The sequence below is a fragment of the Chelonoidis abingdonii genome, chromosome 25 (genome assembly GCF_003597395.2).
Source record: "Chelonoidis abingdonii isolate Lonesome George chromosome 25, CheloAbing_2.0, whole genome shotgun sequence".
Taxonomy (NCBI): Eukaryota; Metazoa; Chordata; order Testudines; family Testudinidae; genus Chelonoidis; species Chelonoidis abingdonii.
Window position 1 is genome coordinate 18,876,145 of NC_133793.1, and position 17,387 is coordinate 18,893,531.

At 43.7% G+C, this 17,387-nt stretch overlaps 1 pseudogene; it reads right to left on the reverse strand.

The window, feature by feature from the left end:
- Positions 1 to 16,933, reverse strand: part of LOC116833359 (olfactory receptor 14A16-like) — a 44,579-nt pseudogene extending 27,646 nt beyond the window's left edge.
- Between the last annotated feature and the right edge of the window lie 454 nt (positions 16,934 to 17,387).

Sequence of the window (17,387 nt, forward strand, 5' to 3'; positions counted from 1 at the left end):
CGTGGGAGACAGACTCCAGAATGGGCCTATCATCTCCATTCGTCACCACTCATTATTCAGTGCCTGCATTGAGTATGGCAGATGCTGGAACCTACACATGCATTCGTACGGGATACAGACAATCACATTAGAGTTATCATTCGTTAGAAGAGTAGTCAACCCATCCGGGTAAACAATTGACAGATGTGAGTCTCCATTTTCCCTTCTGTTAATTTGGCCTGCTGTAAATCTTCCTTTTCAGTCATGTAGTGTATGACTTTTCAGTTCACTTAGCTGGTGGAACAGCATCAGGTGAGGCAATGGGGCAGAGGTGGGGAGTGCGGGACACGGTAACAGGCATGTAGTATATTCCAGAGAAAGGGACTTTCTTAAGTTAAACCTGGAGGAAGAATGAGGCTGACAGCGTAGGAATAATGGTTTGTGGGATTGATGAATTAAAGCTGCGGGGAACCAAAGTAATTCCATTTGAGGAAATTCAAGTGATTTCAAAACTTGCTTTGTTCTAATAATGGAAACAAACACTACACCAATTTCCTGCTGAAGAAAATATTTTCGAAAAAAATGTGGGATCAATCAATTAATAAAATAAATTTTGTTTTGATTTTGACACCACACACACATACACCACACTATATATTATATATACGCACACAATATATACCACACAATATATCCACATATATGTGTTGTGTGTTGTGCTACTTAAAGAGAATTTTTGAAACAAAAAGTTTTTAAATGTAAAAGGATCAAAATGTTCTGTCCAAAATATTAGAATAAAACTTTTTCAACATTATCAAAAAAATTTTTTGTCATGAAAACTGGAAATTAAATATAAGTCAATTTTCATATCTCCTGCCAGGAAGTATTAGTTTCAACAAAATGCATTTTCCCATGGAAAATTTCCATTGTAAAATACTATGGATGGCAATGATATAGATGGTGGGTGCTAGATGGAGGATTGTCTTACAAAAAGACATCAATTGAAAACTTGACCAGATGCTTAGTTGGATGTAAAATCCAGGTAGCTCTAGATACTTTCTTTCAACAGAAAATAACTGTAGTCATCAAAATTTCTGAAGTATTTATCAACAGCTGATCGCATGAGGACCCCTATTTAAAATTCATTTGGGTGGGTGTCAAAGCCTCCTGCTCTCATCCAATGGCACAGAGAGGGATTTATATATATTCAACTTATTAGTTGTTTATAGTTTTCAATTCTTGGTATGAAGGTGCAAAGTGCCTGTTTGCTAGTTCCCAGCTCCCGAGGTCCTGCTGGACCACTAGACATAGGGTGAAATCCTGGCCGTTGGAATAAAAATTCCCTTTGATTAAATAGGGCCAGGATTTTCTTACGCCATGCATTGCCAGAGGCACAGTATAAGACAGTCATTGATAATAGAGATCGAGTTTCGTTGATTATGTTCTCAGTCTTGGTTGGGGGTTGGGCAGTCCTCTCCCTCTGAAGAAACAGGATATTAACTTATTTCCAGATTCTGTAGAGAAGTTTGCGTCCCTCCTTATCTCTACCAGGTCTTAATTATTGTCCTTTCCTATAAAGTCTATCAGGGTTCTTCTGTATATATTAAAAGAATTATATGAGAAAGAGAAAATATAATCTTGATTTTCTGACCATTGCCCCCTATATCATCTTATTATTATTTACCTTTCTCTGCTCCTCCTCTTTTTAGGCCCCTTTCCCCAGCCCACACTGTAATGTCAATCCCCCATTAATATGGTGAATATAGTAGCGTGTTCTCTCCTTTCTGTGTCCTTGGAACTCATTGATTGTCATTCATCCAGTGTGATTGCGCTTAATGATCATGTTTTTCCTCCAATTTTGAGCAGCTATGTCAGAGCACAGCTGTGGGTGTAAGCACTGTGGACATTTGGGTTACCTTCCAAACTTGTCTATGCTCCATTCCCACAATACAACACATCCAAGTGCTGGAATATGGCCCTGTAAGTATTGAGGAGATGTGAGCGGGCGGTGAAATCTGTCCCCCAGGAGTTGAGGTTGTCAATGTCGAGGTTGAAGGTGGATTCTCCGTCACTTTGAATGCCCCTCAATACATACCCAAGATTAACATATCCCCAAACTTCCCCCTCCCACAGAACAGAAGGGTCCTCATAGCCACGAGATACAGAACACCACTACAGAGACATCCATATCACAGGAAGTCCATACACCAGACTCTGATTAAGAAGACGGCCCAAAGGAAATATTGATAAAGGATCCAGATATTGCTTGGAGAGGATGTTTTGTCCTCTTCCGTAGTGTCCAAACCAAATCCTGTGTACTTGATACTTCACTAGAAGTTCTCTCCCTCTTACTACACAGTTCGAAATGAGTTTTTGGCTTGGGATCTTGTGGCTTCGCTGTGTCTTCCTTGCTCCCATCATTATCATCATCTTCTCTTGATCTCCAACTGCTGCTGGCACAGTAAAGTAAACAGGCTTGCCAGTTGGCCCGCTAATTTTTCATTTTCCCATTTCATGTCATGAGGTAATTCCCAAAACAAAATAATAACCCATTTGCATGAAAACTCCTCTGCGATTCTCAAGCCCAAAGTGGAAGGTCTGAGAATGGTTCCCTATCGATCCTATCTTCATCTCTCATGGACCATGGATGTAAGGGAGGTTCACACTCAGAGTGCTGTGTTACACTGGGTTTCATATCAACCACTTGAGACTTAGGATTGATAAAAACAGCTGCTTAGCAACATTAAAAACAGATAGGAATTAAGGAGTCATCAGGTAAAGGTAAAAGGTTTCTACCAGGCTGGACCTGGGATGTTCAGTTAATTGGTAGTCAGATATCTAGTAATTGGCTGACAGGTCCCTCATGGCTTCAGTATTAAATCCTTCATTAAAGACATCACTGAAACAACAATGACTGCCATCACCAGATCCTTATTTATCCCTATTTGTTGCCACAGAGTCGTGACTATGTAAGTTATCGCCACAGTCGGTGTTTCCTGGAGTGGTGGGAGAAGTGGTGCTGGACAGTAGTGAAGCTAGTTTAGTGCCAACATGTTGGAATTCACTTCCCCACATTCCTTCTTTCTGGTTCAGTAGGGTGTTTTGCTCTGCTGGGCAACGCTAGCCTCTGTTCCAGAACACCTGCCCGCTCCTAAGCCTCTGAACACCCTACATTTCAAAATGAGAGCTGTTGCTCTCAGGCTACCCACGCTCCGGGCATGAGGAAATGGCAGAATCAGTGCCATGCGAGGTGGAGCAGACCATGATGACATCCCCAATCCACATGAAGGTGCCCAGGTGAAACAAAACAGAAAGCAATGCAAAGTCAGAAGCATGAACCTGGGAAGATGGAGAATCAAAATAGACAAGTGATCCAGCTGGGAGAAGCAACCCTGTCTCCATAAAATGATGAGTAAGTCCCATTCTCTTGTCTTTTGGGTGGCCATCCGAGTATTTCTGCATAACAGCAGATGAGACACCCACCCTTTTCTCACCTGAGCAAGGAGATACCAGCCTGGTTAGTGCTTCATTTCCCTCTGACTCAGGCCATGGATGCATGGGGCTGGTGGGTATAGGGTTCAGCACTAAAGAGAAGAATTTCTATTGGATTTGTGGCAGATTGTGTGAAACAACCATATTTTTTATTCTTACAGAACCTAGAACCTGGGACTAAAATTCATGGACAGTTTCCCATTACTACTAATGATTACACTTTTGCTTTTCTCTAAGTCCCTTCCATGTGAGATCTCAAAGCACATTCACGTACACTTATTAACGAACCACCCACCTCCCACCCTTCTGCCATGGAAAGTGCTCTGCGACCCTCTCATGTCTGTAATGGACCTTTAATCTGGTTTGTAGCATCAAGATTATTTTTTTCCCAATCAAAAGTCATATCCCTATTCTCTTCTGAATGTGCATTTCTTAAGCTTTCAGAGTCTTTGTTTCTTTTAACACTATTTAAATTTCAAATCAAAGGTTCATCATTTGTTTCATTCATATCTAAGATCTATCTAGATAGGGTCCCCTAGCTATATACCTTTCTCACAGGAAAGAGCAGCTTACTTAACATAGTTCTACGCTATGAGCAAGGGGTATGATTCCTCTGCTTTGAAACATATTCCATTGAACTAGGCAAAATACATAGCAGTTTCTGCATAGCATGGGGAGAGGCAAAGGCATTGCTTAGCAGTGCCAATAAGTATCCTCACCCATTTCAGGACCCATCATCAACCCCTGCAAGACAAGCCCCTAACATTTTCACTGGGCATTGGGGTTCCTTGACGAGAGGGACAAGGCCCCCTACTGAGTCCCCTCTCTCTGCAGCACAGGTCTCCTAGTGTCTCACAGGACATTGGGGTCAACTGACTGTTGTGGGAAGAGTTCTCCCGGTGAGCCCCAGCCACGGTCCCTCCAACACAGTTGTCCCCAAGACATATGCTGGGGCACTGTATAGCACTTCTCCAAGGGACAGTGTAAATCACATTGTTCGTTCCAGCTGGTTGTTCTCTGAGGATCCTTCATTCAAGAACTGACCAGATCATTCTTGCTTAGAGAGATATTCAAGGATCACTTGAAGAAAGAGATGCCTTAGTGAGAGTTCACTGTAATTCTTTTTATTTTGTTTTGTTTTTCCAGGTTCTCCAGGATACCCCCTTGGAAGCCCAGATGGAATACAAATGGGATAAACTGTCTCCAAAATAGCTATGCTGATCCTCTCAGTAATGTGTTGACTTGGAGTGGAAGTGCATTTCGCCTCTTGTTTCTGAGCTTGTCCTGTTATAGAAATTGAGATGATAATATTTATGGCTCTTCCAGGAAATAATATTTAAATGATCCGATGAGACAGATCACTTGAACGATCAGCTGGAAGTACTTGGGAAGAGATACCATCAAGGTTTACAGCTAAGGGGTCATGAAGTTTTAAAAGGTCCTTTCATAAAGTTCTTTCTACCGGATAAAAAGTTGCTTTAACAAGCAAAAAGATTTCGTTCTTATTGACATCTAATTTTTTTATTCTGAAAAAATTAGGTTCATGCACAAGCTGCTCCTTGGATTTATGTAGAATCACAAAAAAGTCTAGGATGTCCTGATAATTTTATTCTAGAATAGAAAGGGTTTAGGGCCAACTTACACATGTATTCCAGATGGAAAATGGGCAATCCAAATTCCTTAGGGTAGCTTGAAAATCTCACGCCCAGGTTTCCCATCTGCTCCACAGACCCTCCTAGTTCTGTCTGTCTCACTTGCAGGATGGTCAGAAAGGGAAACATTCATTTATTCCAAAGGGCTGAATGAACTATTACCATGTGAGAATTAGCTCCTAGTCCCCTTGCAGTGTCGCTTTATTACGCATTTTCTTGACTGTGTGGGGAGAGTCCTCCCGGCTGAGCCCCAGCCACGGTCCCTCCAATACATTGTCCCCAAGACATATGCTGGGGTACTGTGGTAAGCACTGTCTCCAAGGGGACACTGTAATCCACGTTGTTGTCTCCAGCCCTTGAGTTGTTCTCTGAGGATCCTACATTCAAGAACTGACCCAGATCATTCTTGCTTAGAGAGATATCTCAAAGGATCACTATGAAGAAAGAGATGCTTAGTGAGAGTTCACTGTAATTCTTTTATTTTGTTTTGTTTTCCAGGTTCTCCAGGATACCCCCCTTGGAAGCCTAGGACTGGAATACAAATGGAATAAATGTCTCTCGAATAGCTATGCTGATATTCCTAGTCATGCTGTGACCTTGTTGGGAAGTCATTCCACCTCTTTGTTTCTGAGCTTGTCCCTGTATAAAATGGAGATGATAATATTTATGGCTCTCCAGGGAATAATAATGTAACCTTTCTACCCCCTGATTTGGCAGAAACAAGGGCCAGGTTCAGTATCCAGGGGTTCCGTTTCAATAGCACAATGCAAAACTGGCTCGAGCCTCCACCCAGTGACCTGGGACAATTACTTACCACCACCCCCCGGGCGCCTCTAGCACGGAGTGGGAGTGTAGCAAAATCCTTTTAATAAAGGAGGGAAACAGTGCGGCATTACGTTGGGGAAACACCACAAACAGAATTCATAACACAAACCATGAGCAAAAGACCCATCTGCAAGTAAGTTTGGCAGTGTCCTTTTCCCCTCAGGATCTTAAGTCCAAATCACCCCAAAGTCCAACAACCCAAAAATCTCTGTCCTTGGTCAGTGCCGCCCCAGAGTTCAACAGTTCATCTGCACAGTTTTACCTGTCCCAGCCTGGGTGGAATTTGGGGGAGGGGAACACAGGGTGTTAAGGGGCACCTTACGTGGGCCTAGGCCAACTGCCCCACCTCTCTGTGGAGGTCTGCTGCAGCCTTCACCACAAACAGCTCTGCTCCACCAGCCACTCTGCTCCACTCCTCTCCTCCAGCAGTCCCCGCAAACTGCTCCACTCTGCTCCACTCACTGTTCCATGGGCTGCTCCAACTGTCCCACAAGCTGCTCCTCTCCACTGTCCTTGCCACTCCAACCATCCTGCAAACTTCTCTGCCAGCAGCTTAGCAATATATCTTCAGGCTCCCCCACTAGTTAACACAGAACTCAGCTCAGTAGTTTTAGCTCTTCTAGGGGCTTCAGCTCTTAGCAATTTCAGCTTGTAGTAGTGGAGCCCCAGTGCTGGTGCACCATTGGCCCAAAGTGAATTCAGCTCAGCAGTTTCTAGCTATTCAACAGTGCAAAGAAAGAAGGGAGTGCAAGTCATGTGCCAGGCTCTCACCTATCCCCTACCTCTCTCAATTCACAGGGTTTTGGAACCCCTATCCCTTGTCTAGTGAGTGCTACATAGTTGATGGTGAGAATCTCTGTCATAAAACAGTCTCATAGTCCTTCAGTCACATAATCGGGGTAGCAACACTTTATTCCTCCTACACTAATAACTGAGAAATTAGGGATCTCACAGCTGTCTAAGTGACCATTTTGGGCTGCCGTGGGCTCATGCTAGGTGGAGTAGGTGTGCCTATGCAAACAAGATCACCCTCCTAAGTTCTTTTCCACACTTGCCATAATTCACCACCAGATGTCAGGGTAGAGCTCATCCTGACTTTGCTTACAATAATATTTATAGTAATCCCATGAGACAGATCACTAAACAGGGTCAGGCTGGGTAAGTACTTGAGAAGGAGACCATCAAGGTGCAGCTAAAGTGTGGTGAAGTTTAAATAGTGTCTGTAAAGTTCTTTCCGATCCTGAGATAAAAGTTGCTTTAGCAGCCAAAAAGGATTTTCATTCTTATGGCATTTTAACTTTTTTTTATTCTGAAAATTAGGATTTCTCATGCACAAGCTGCTCCCTTGAGATTTATAGTAGAATCACAAAAAGGTCTAGGATGCCCTGATAATTTTATTCTAGAAAGGGTTTAGGGGCCAAACCACACACTGTATTCCAGTGGAAAATGGGCATCCAAATTCCTTAAGCTTTGAATATCTCACCCCAGGTTTCCATCTTCCTCACAGACCCTCCCAGTTCTGTCTGTCTCACTTGCAGGATGGTCAGAAAGGAAACATTCATTTATTCCAAAGTGGCAGATACGGGACTAGTCACCCGTGTGAGAATTCAGCTCCTAGTCCCTGCAGCGTTTGCTTTTATTCCGCATTCTCCCTTGGCACAGAGAGACAGAATAAAATTCAGCTTCCTTAGCTGGCAGAAGTTTTAAGTATCAATTTTCAGAACTTCAAAGAAATAAGTAAAATTTACGTTACAATAAGCTCTAAATCAGGGACTTTCAAACATGGGCTGAAAGGAATAAGGGCATGCTTAGGTGGGAAGTTATTCTAGAACAGCTATTCCTGATTAACTCCCTGTGTGGATGCTCTTATTCCAGAATAAGAGTGTTTTATTTCAAATTAGCTTAATCCATTTAGATCCAAAGACTTCTGACTCCCACTGGATGTCAAGTGTGGTGCCTAAGGACCGTAAGTCTCTGAAACTCCCAGACTAAACTTTCACCTTCTGTCTTCTGCCTGACAAGAGCATCTAACTTCCCACAGGTGTATCCTGTCATAGTGACCTCTTTCTGGCTAAACTTGGCCCTTTAAAATTGCCTGTGCATGACTGGTTGCATGAAGCGGAGCTCTGATTTGGGCACAGTGCTGGTGACAATCTCTGTATCAACCATACCTCTTCTGAGCGTAAATACATGACTCCCGAAAACAGAGAAAAGATTGTACTTTGCTGCCCAGCACCTTGCTCAGAATTTTGGAAACGTGGACCTTCAGAACCCACTCTCATTGACTTCAATGAGCTTGGGAGTAGGGCCCAAAAGGGCAAGCCACAGCTGCATGAGCTAATGAAGTAGTTCACTCATTGCTAGTGATAGAAGGCTTGTGTCATCTGTGTGGAACAGTCACTACAGGTCACGATTCACTTAGCCAGTGTGTTATAGGGAGATAGTTCCTCAGCTGGTGGAGACTGGCAGAGCTCAACTGGAGTCAATGGAGTTATAACAACTTACACCCTCTGGGGATCTAGTTTATTGACTTAGATGTATCTGTACCAATTTACACCAGCTGGGGATCTGGCCCATTGACTTCTGTGGAGCTACACTGATTTACACCAGCTAGGGACCTGCCTTCATTGACTTCAGTATAGCTCCATCAATTTACACTAGCTGGGAACCTGGCCCCCTTGACTTTAGTGGAGCTGTACTGCTATATCTCAGTTAGGGATCTGGCCCACTGGCTCCAGCTATGCCAATGTATATCAACTGGGGATCTGGCCCTGAGTAATTTTGCTTAGCTGATAAGCAATTATCTGTTTGTTTTCTATACAAATGAATTACACTGAAGGAACTAATGAAACAAACCAGACTGAGATTTGAACTTCATTTTCCAAAGGTTTTCTGACCTCTGAGAGCTGCGGGTTTTATTCTTTATGGGTTTTTTTTTAGTGACATATGTACTCACATTGATGGGAAATACTATATGGTGGCTGATCTGGAAATGGGCACCCCAGTGTTTGCCTCACTACCTTCCTCTAGACCCTTCTGCCTCGTTGTAATTGTGATTATTTTAGTTTCTGGAAAATCTTCAGGGAAGTAGAGGACAAGAGAAATGAACTGTTGCCGCTGAGCTGTTGAGGGCACCAGGGAGTGAGTCCCACAAGCCCTTAGAAAACAGACATGGATAAATCACCTTCCTGCATCACCGCGTTTTTGACATACAGCTCATCCGCAGAAAGCACAGATCTCAGTGTATTTCCAGCAGCTCAGCCTCAGTGTGAAGGGGGAACAACCTCTCATAGTACAGTGATAGGGGCATTAGACAGAGAGATTGTTTGATACAGGTGTGTGTCAGGGGTAGAAAGAGAGGGATAGCCAATTGCAGTCTGTAGCTGGAGGAGAAAAGCCGTCTCGATCTGGGAGGATTCCACACAGACAGGCGCCACACGTTTGCTGTTGCAATGAAATATATTTGGGAGTTACAAAGTGTCACTTTCAGGATGAAATCGTAAGTGAAAGATATTTTTTTCAGAGTTTCAGTCTTAGCTTAATTTGGGCATGGGAAACTGAGACAGACCAAAGCAGTTACCTTAGGAAAGAGAGGGCAGACTATCTGTGCCTCAGTTTCCTCCTATGGAGAATGGGGGGATTAATCAAATTGACACATATTTTTTTTTTAGAATGGATTGAGGAGTTTACATTAAAATTGTCCAAAAATTGTGACAAAAACTTTCAGCTCGTTGTTACTTTTCTCTCTGTATACATGAGCTTGTTGTTATTGCTGTCTATCTATTTGTATTTCTCTCTCTGTAAGTTTGTTTTTCTCTATTTACCTCTTAGTTTATCTTAGTTCTCTCTCTTTCTCTCACTCTCAGTATCTGTGTTTTTCTTATTTGTATCTTGCTGTTAGTTTATTACATCTCCCCCCTTCACCTAGTTTGTATCTAGTTCTCACGCTCTTTCTCTATCTCTGTGTTTATGGTTACTTCTGTCTATTAGATTATTACAAGGGCAATTGAGTCTAGTGGGTTAGAGTGATGTGGACTAGGAGCCAGGACTCCTGGTTCTATCTCCAGCTCTGGGAAAGGAGTGGGGTCTAGTGGGTAAGACTAGCAGGGACTGAGAGCCAGGCCTCCTGAGTTTTATGTGTGGCTCTGAGAGGAAATTCAGTCCAGGGTGGAGAGGAGAGGAGCCAGAAGTGGGGGTTCAATTTCTGTCTCTAATAAGGAGTGTGGGACAGGCATCCCTCATAACTTGAAGCTGAGTGGTTAGGGCACTCGGCTGGCCTGTGACAGATTCAGGTTCAATTCCTCCCTCTGAATGACGATGAGAAGGGGTTTGAATTCCCACTTTACAGGAGAGTGTCTGAGCTGTTCGGCTATGAGTTGGTCTGAAATGAGAATGTCTCTGTCTCTCCTGTTGGAGCTGTTACACTTTGTATCAATAATTAGATAGTCATTGGAGTCAGAACTTGGATTTGTCTCTTCCAGACACCAGGTGAGTGCCCCAACTACCACGCAGGGAATCACTTAATGCACGTTTGTGGCCCAATGGCTCTCCATTTCACTCGCAGCATCATTCCTGATGGCGTGGGAGTCACTGGGACAGAAGCTGAGATGCAGTCTATGTATGGTTAGAGGAGGACAGGAGTCGAGACACCTCACTTGGTCCGCTCTGGAGGGGAGTTGAGTCCAATGAGTAGAGCCAGATCTCTAGCTTGTATTTCTGTTAGAGCAGATGGGCAAATTGGAGTCAGACTCTGGGTTCTCTTCCAAGCTTGGAAGAGTTTAGTTAAAGTGATAGAAACAGGAGGGAACGCGAATGTCGTGCTCTTGTAGAATGCAACACCCTGCTAGAACAGGGATGGTGTCAGGGTACAGTCTGTATTCCTGACTCGATTTCACCGTAATTGTGACAGGGTTCGGTCACCTCTGTCAAATGCTGCTTTTTTAGAGCAGTATAAGTGGATAATTCCATGCATGCAGTGAATTACCCCACATTGTGCACAGTGCCCTGACAGCAGATCTGGCAACCAGACCCTCAATTCCCCTCGTGTAAACAGATGATAAATTTATACACGTTATCAGAGATTCGCCACCCTCTGGTGGCAGAAGTATTACAGATACCTCAACAATTGTTCCTATTCTCCTGCTCCATCACCCTGGATGTAAATCAAGTTAACTCCATGAGTCCTATGAGATGATTGCATTATTCTCTCACTCCAGTAAATCAGGGTAATTCATTGGATTGTCGTGGGTCTGTTTTCCCCATTTCATTCCGTATTACTAACCATCTTCACAAGCTAAAGTATTGTCAAGAAAATTAAGGTGGATTTCAGAAAGAGAGTTACTTTACTGATCTATCCTGCCCTTGTCTTGTCCTCCTCGCACAATTCCTGAAAGTTACTGGAAAATGTCACACGACCACTGTGGACGAGTTCCTTCTCTGGGATTCTTGAAGTTGGGAGCTGCGAATTTTGGCACTTATGTGGTGTTTCTAGTGATTACCTGCGCCCTGATGGAGAGCTTCAACCACCACCTTCACACCCCCATGTACTTCTTCCTCAGGAATCTGTCCATCGTAGACCTCGGCTCCATCTCTGTCATTGTCCCCAAATCCATGGCCAACTTCCTCTTGAAGACCAGGTCCATTTCCTATGCTGGATGTGTTGCCCAAGTCTTTTTCCTCGGCTTCTTGCTGGGAGCGAATTTTTTCCTTCTCACCGTTATGGCATATGACCGATATGTCGCCATATGCCAACGACTGCACTATGAGAGAATGATGAATATCAGAGCTTGTGTCCAAATGGCAGCTGATACCTGGATAAGTGGGATTATCTACTCTGTGCTACACACCGGGAACACATTTGCATTGACCTTCTGTGGAGGCAACATGGTGGATCAGTTCTTCTGTGAGTTCCCCTAGCTACTTAATCTTGCCTGTTCCGACACATATCTTAGTGAAGTTGGGGTCCTTGTCTTTAGTGCGTGTTTACTCTTAGGCTGCTTTGTTTTTATCATTGTGTCATATGTTAAGATCTTCAAATCAGTGCTCAGGATCCCCTCTGAACAGGGCTGGCATAAAGCCCTATGCACCTGCCTCCCTCACCTCATTGTGGTCTCCTTGTTTGTTTGCACTGGGGCCTTTGCTTACCTGAAACTCACCTCCAGCTCCCCATCTGCTCTCGATCTTGTGGTGGCTGTTCTCTATTCTGTATTGCCACCAACCATGAATCCAGTTATCTACAGTATGAGGAACAAGGAGATCAAAGTTGCCCTGAGGAGACTAATTGGGTATAGGTAATTCACAAATAATTAATTTTCTGTCTTTCTCTAATTAAAGTTTGCTTTTGTAGTATTCGTTCATTAATGTCAGTAATTTCCATGACCACACAGCTTGCACACAAATAGGTTTGATTCTTATCTCAGTTGCACCAATGCAAATCCAGATTAACTCTGCTGATGTCGCTGCCACTGGTGTGATTTGCAGCAGTAGAAAATCTGGTCCAGTTGGGGAGTTAAATGGGTGTAAATTGTGTGCACAAGAGGAATTAGACTTTTACTCTGTGCTAAAACAATACCCGTTACACTGCTTGGCAACTTGAACCCATTCCATGGCCAGTGAAAACAATGATGGGAGTTGTCTTGTTTGTGTGTATAAATCAGGAGTGGCTTCGTTGGAACCAGAGAAGTCAGACTGATGTAAGACTAGGGTAGGTGAGAGAAGACATTTTGAGTAGATCTTCAGCACATCAATGTAGTTTCATTGAGTGTGGTGGCACTAAAGCAATTTGCAGCATCTGTTGATCTGAACTACTGCCTCCAATGGAGCAGTATATCCATTGCCACAAGCTGGGGACTGGGCCCATTGTCTTATAAACCACCATTTGTGGCCTATCCACTTGAGAAGGACAAAGAACCAGACTTTATCAGCCTGGCTTACATGCACATTTTGGTGCGTAAGATATGGAGAGAATGGCTAGAAATTACAGGGAAGTTTCTAACCACCAGTGAGGCAAGGCTCTGGAGTAGCCTCCCAATAGGAGTTATTGGGGGTCCAATGACGGAATTAGTTTTAAGAGAGAGCTGGACACATGTCTGGGTGGGATTGTATGATGGGGCTGCTTGTGATGCCAGGGGGCAGGGCTGAGCAGCCCTGGGGCTCACTTGTAGCATATGTCTTATGTTCCTAAATGCTTATGCTTCACGGTTTCATCTGGCCACTGGCAGCAGTCAGGAAGGGATTACTCTCCGTGACACAGTGTATTCTGGGAGGTGTTTTTTTTTTTTAAAACTCTGAAGCATTCGGCAGCCCTGGCTAGAGATGGGACATTGGGTGGATGTGCCAGGACTTTGAGATGGCACTGAGCCATTCTCTCTCTCTCTCTCTCTCTTTCTTTCTCGGATGCTTGGTTCTTGCCCACATGCTCAGGGTCTAATGATCACCATGTTGGGGTCAGGAAGGAATTCCCTCCCCCGCCAAGTCAGAGTGGTAGGGAACTTGCAGTGTGGAGGGGTTTGCTTTCCCCTGCAGCATGTGGTGTGGGTCACTTGCAAGGATTTTCTGGGTGTATCTCAATCATTTCCCTGTCATTGCAGAGGCCTCAGGCACTAGTGTCCCTTCATCTCTCCTGTTCTCTGCTGGTGCCACAGAACTGTCTAGTCTCCTGAGGGCTGTTACACTTCAGTCTAATTTCAGTGGTTGGGTTTGGTCTGTGGGTGCCGGGTGGTGTTGGCATAGAACAGGTCAGACTGGATGATCTGGCGTCCCTTCTGCCCTTCAATTCTGTGACTCTGTTACTTTATGGATGTTCATGGATGGGGAAGAGAAGAAGGGGCCATATAGAGAATAAACTCCAGTAGAGACCATGGCATTGCATTAGTGTATCTGTCTGTGACTCCCTCTCCTAATGGCTGAGGGAGGTGACTCCAGCTCAGATGGAGCCCTTGACCTGTGTAGCTGTGCAGTGTCCCTGTGTAAACCTCATCCATGGGCAGTGTGCGTTATGAGGCCCCTCTGTCCCCCACTTAGAGGATAAGAGGCTGTTCCAGTGGCTGTCAGGCAACCTGGCTGTTCAGCTCAAGCTGTAGAAGCTCGTACTTTGGGGCCTAAATGTCTCTGGTTGAGTCCCCCGGTTGCCAGACTAGCCTAGGTGGTGACTCTCACATATGCGAAAATGACCTGAGAACTTCAGGGGACCTTATTCCTGCACTAATCAGAGGCTGATATTGCCTACCAAGCTACTGCAGAACAGCAGTGGGAGTGAGACCTAAGGGGGAAGAATTTTTTAGTGAGAGGAGGAGCAGTTTTATTCCTGGATCATCTCAGCAATGCCCATTCCTAGTCTCTCTGAACTCTGGAGACCAAAGATGCATGGCATAGGCAGGGGTGTGTGTGTTGCTCTCACCTCAGGTTGGTAGAGCTGGTCAAAGCAACTCATGAATGGAAAATGGTTTCTTCACACTATTAGTGACAGATGCTGCTATATTTTTAGCTGAGTTAAACAATCTGCCAAAGATTTAGAAAAATGTTTCCCAGTTCTTCCCTCGGCTAGGTTGGCCACTGATGCTTGCCCAGAATACCGGATCTGACGATTTGGATCACCGAAACCCCCTGGGAATGGCCACCTGTTGTGCCTATACTACTTCTGAGCCTGTCTTCCCTGCCAGTTTGGGACTTCAGTGACTTGCCTGGTTTGAGCCAGACATGCTTGACTGCTACAAACACAGACCCAGATCTGAACCACATCCGCCAAAAGCTGCAGGCTTAATTGAAAACAGCTTAAGAAGTACTCCTGTCTCCAACACTCAGATACCCAATTCCAAATGGGGTCCAAACCCCAAATAAATCCGTTTTACCCTCTGTAAAGTTTATAAAGGATAAATTCATAAATTGTTCACCCTTTATAACACTGATAGAGACACATGCACAGCTGTTTGCCCCTTCCCCCACATATTAATACATGCTCTGGGTTAATTAATAAGTCAAAAGTGATTTTATTAAAAACAAAAAGTAGGATTTAAGTGGTTCCAAATAATAATAGACAGAACAAAGTGAATTACCAAGCAAAATAAAACAAAACACACAAGTCTAAGCCCTAATACAGTAAGAAAGTGATTCCAGATGAAATCTCACCCTCAGAGATGTTCCTGTAAGCTTCTTTTACAAACTAGCCTCCTTCTAGTCTGGGTCCAGCAATTACTCACATCTATTGTTCGAGTTTCTTTCAGGTATCCTGTGGAGATGGAAAGGATATCTCTTGAGTCAGCTGACGACAGAATGGAGGGTTTTCCAGGGGTTTAAATCAAATTTCTCTTGTGGGTGGAAACCCCTTCTCCTTTCCTATGCAGAGTCCAGCAGCATGATGAAGTTTTGGATTAACATGGGGAAGTCACATGTCCATGCATGACTCATAACTCTACCGGATGATGCCACATTGTCAGGAAAGCTCAGAGGTGGATTGGCATCTCTTAGAGTTCATTGTTAGCTTAAGTGTTTTACTCCCCACCCTGAAAAAAGGAGACGAGCCAGAGACCCCATGGGTGACTTTGATATATATCAGAGTGGGAAGTGCTTTGATACCATGGTGATGGGTGGCAGTACAAAATCCTCAGACTGATCGATTGATCAATAGATTGACAGGTATGGATGGGGATGGATGGATAGCGAGACATGATAAATTCATGGAGGATAGATCCATCAATGGCTATTAACCACGAGGGTCAGGGATGCAACCTTGTGCTCTGGGTGTCCCTAAGCCTCTGGATGCCAGATGCTGGAATTGGACAACACAGGGTGGGTCACTCAATAATTGTCTGTTCTGTTCATTCTGTTCTGAAGCGTCTGACATTGGCCACTCTGTGAACACAGGATATTTATATAGGTGTAAATTTATAGTAACTCCATTGACCTGAGTGCAGTTCTTCTAGATATTTACACCAGTGTAAATACCTCAGTGTGCACAAACAGATTGCACATTATGCTCTCATGGAGACAATAATGTCAACAGTTCTTTATATTTGTAAAGAAACACAGAATGAGATGATGGTCATGGGAGAAAGATGGCCATTTTATTTTTTTGGAGAATAGCCTTGACCCAATCATTTCCCTAGGGCAGCTTTGATATCCTTGTTCCTCATGCTATAAATGATCGGCTTCATCATGGGAGGCACCACGGAATACAAAACAGCCACAGTGAGATTGAGGCCTGAGATTGAGCTGGAGGTGGGTTTAATATAGGTAAAATTAGCAGTGCAAACAAACATGGAGAGGACAATGAGGTCAAGGATGCAAATGGAGAAGGCTTTGAGCCGGCCCTGCTCAAACAGAATTCTCAGCACTGTTTTGAGGATCAGAATATAAGACACAATTTTATATATATTAAAAAAAGCAGTTTAAGGGAAAGTACACACTAAAGGCAATAGCCCCAATTTCTCTGAGATATGAGTCATAGGGGGCAAGTTTGAGGAGCTGGAGGGTTTCACAAAATAACTGCTCCATCTCATTGTCTCCACAGAAGATTATTGAAACGTGTTCCCAGTGTGCAGTGCAGAATTGAGAACACCACTGATCCAGATACTGGCTGCCATTTGGACACAAGCTCTCCCGTTCATCATTGACTTGTAGTGCAGTGGTTGGCAGATGGCAATGTACCAGTCGTACACCATGATGATTAGTAAGGGAAGCTAAGCTGTAGCGAAGAAAAGGAAGAAAAAGACTTGGATGATGCATCTGTAATATAAAATGACCTTGGTGCTCATGAGGGAATTGGCCATGGACTTGGGGTCGATGATTGAGATGCAGCCAAGCTCTTGGATTGACAGATTCATCAGGAAGAAATACATGGGGGTGTGAAGATGGTGGTCGAGGGCTATGGCTTTGATGATGAGATGATTTTCAGTCAGGGCTACCAGGTAAATCCCTAGAAACACCATGAAATGCAAAAGCTGCAGCTCCCAAATGTCAGAGAATCCCAAGAGAAGGAACTCGATCATGGTGATTTGGTTGGACATTTTCTTCCTCAGTACATCATGTGATGTCTGTGAAGGGAAGGACAAGGGCAATGGCCAGGGTTCAGCTGCAGTCAGTATAGGCCTTGCTGGAGCTCTAGGCTTAACTAACAGTATGAACCAATGGTTGAAAATAAAAAGAGATGAAATAGAATGTATGGCTTTGAAATTATCGTATTATTGAACAATATTTGCATTCCCCAGGCTTTCTTAAAGCTCAGTTTCCAGTTATGAGTGATCAGAAATTTTCTACTTAAATTATTTTCAAAGGAAAATTGTGTTTTCAATTAATCAAATTTTCATAGAAAATCTCAGATATTCTCATATATGAATGAAGTATCCGTGAAATATATTTGAGGATACCTGAGACTTTCTATGAAAATTTGATTAATTGAAAACACAATTTTCCTTTGAAAACAATTTAAGTAGAAAATTTCTG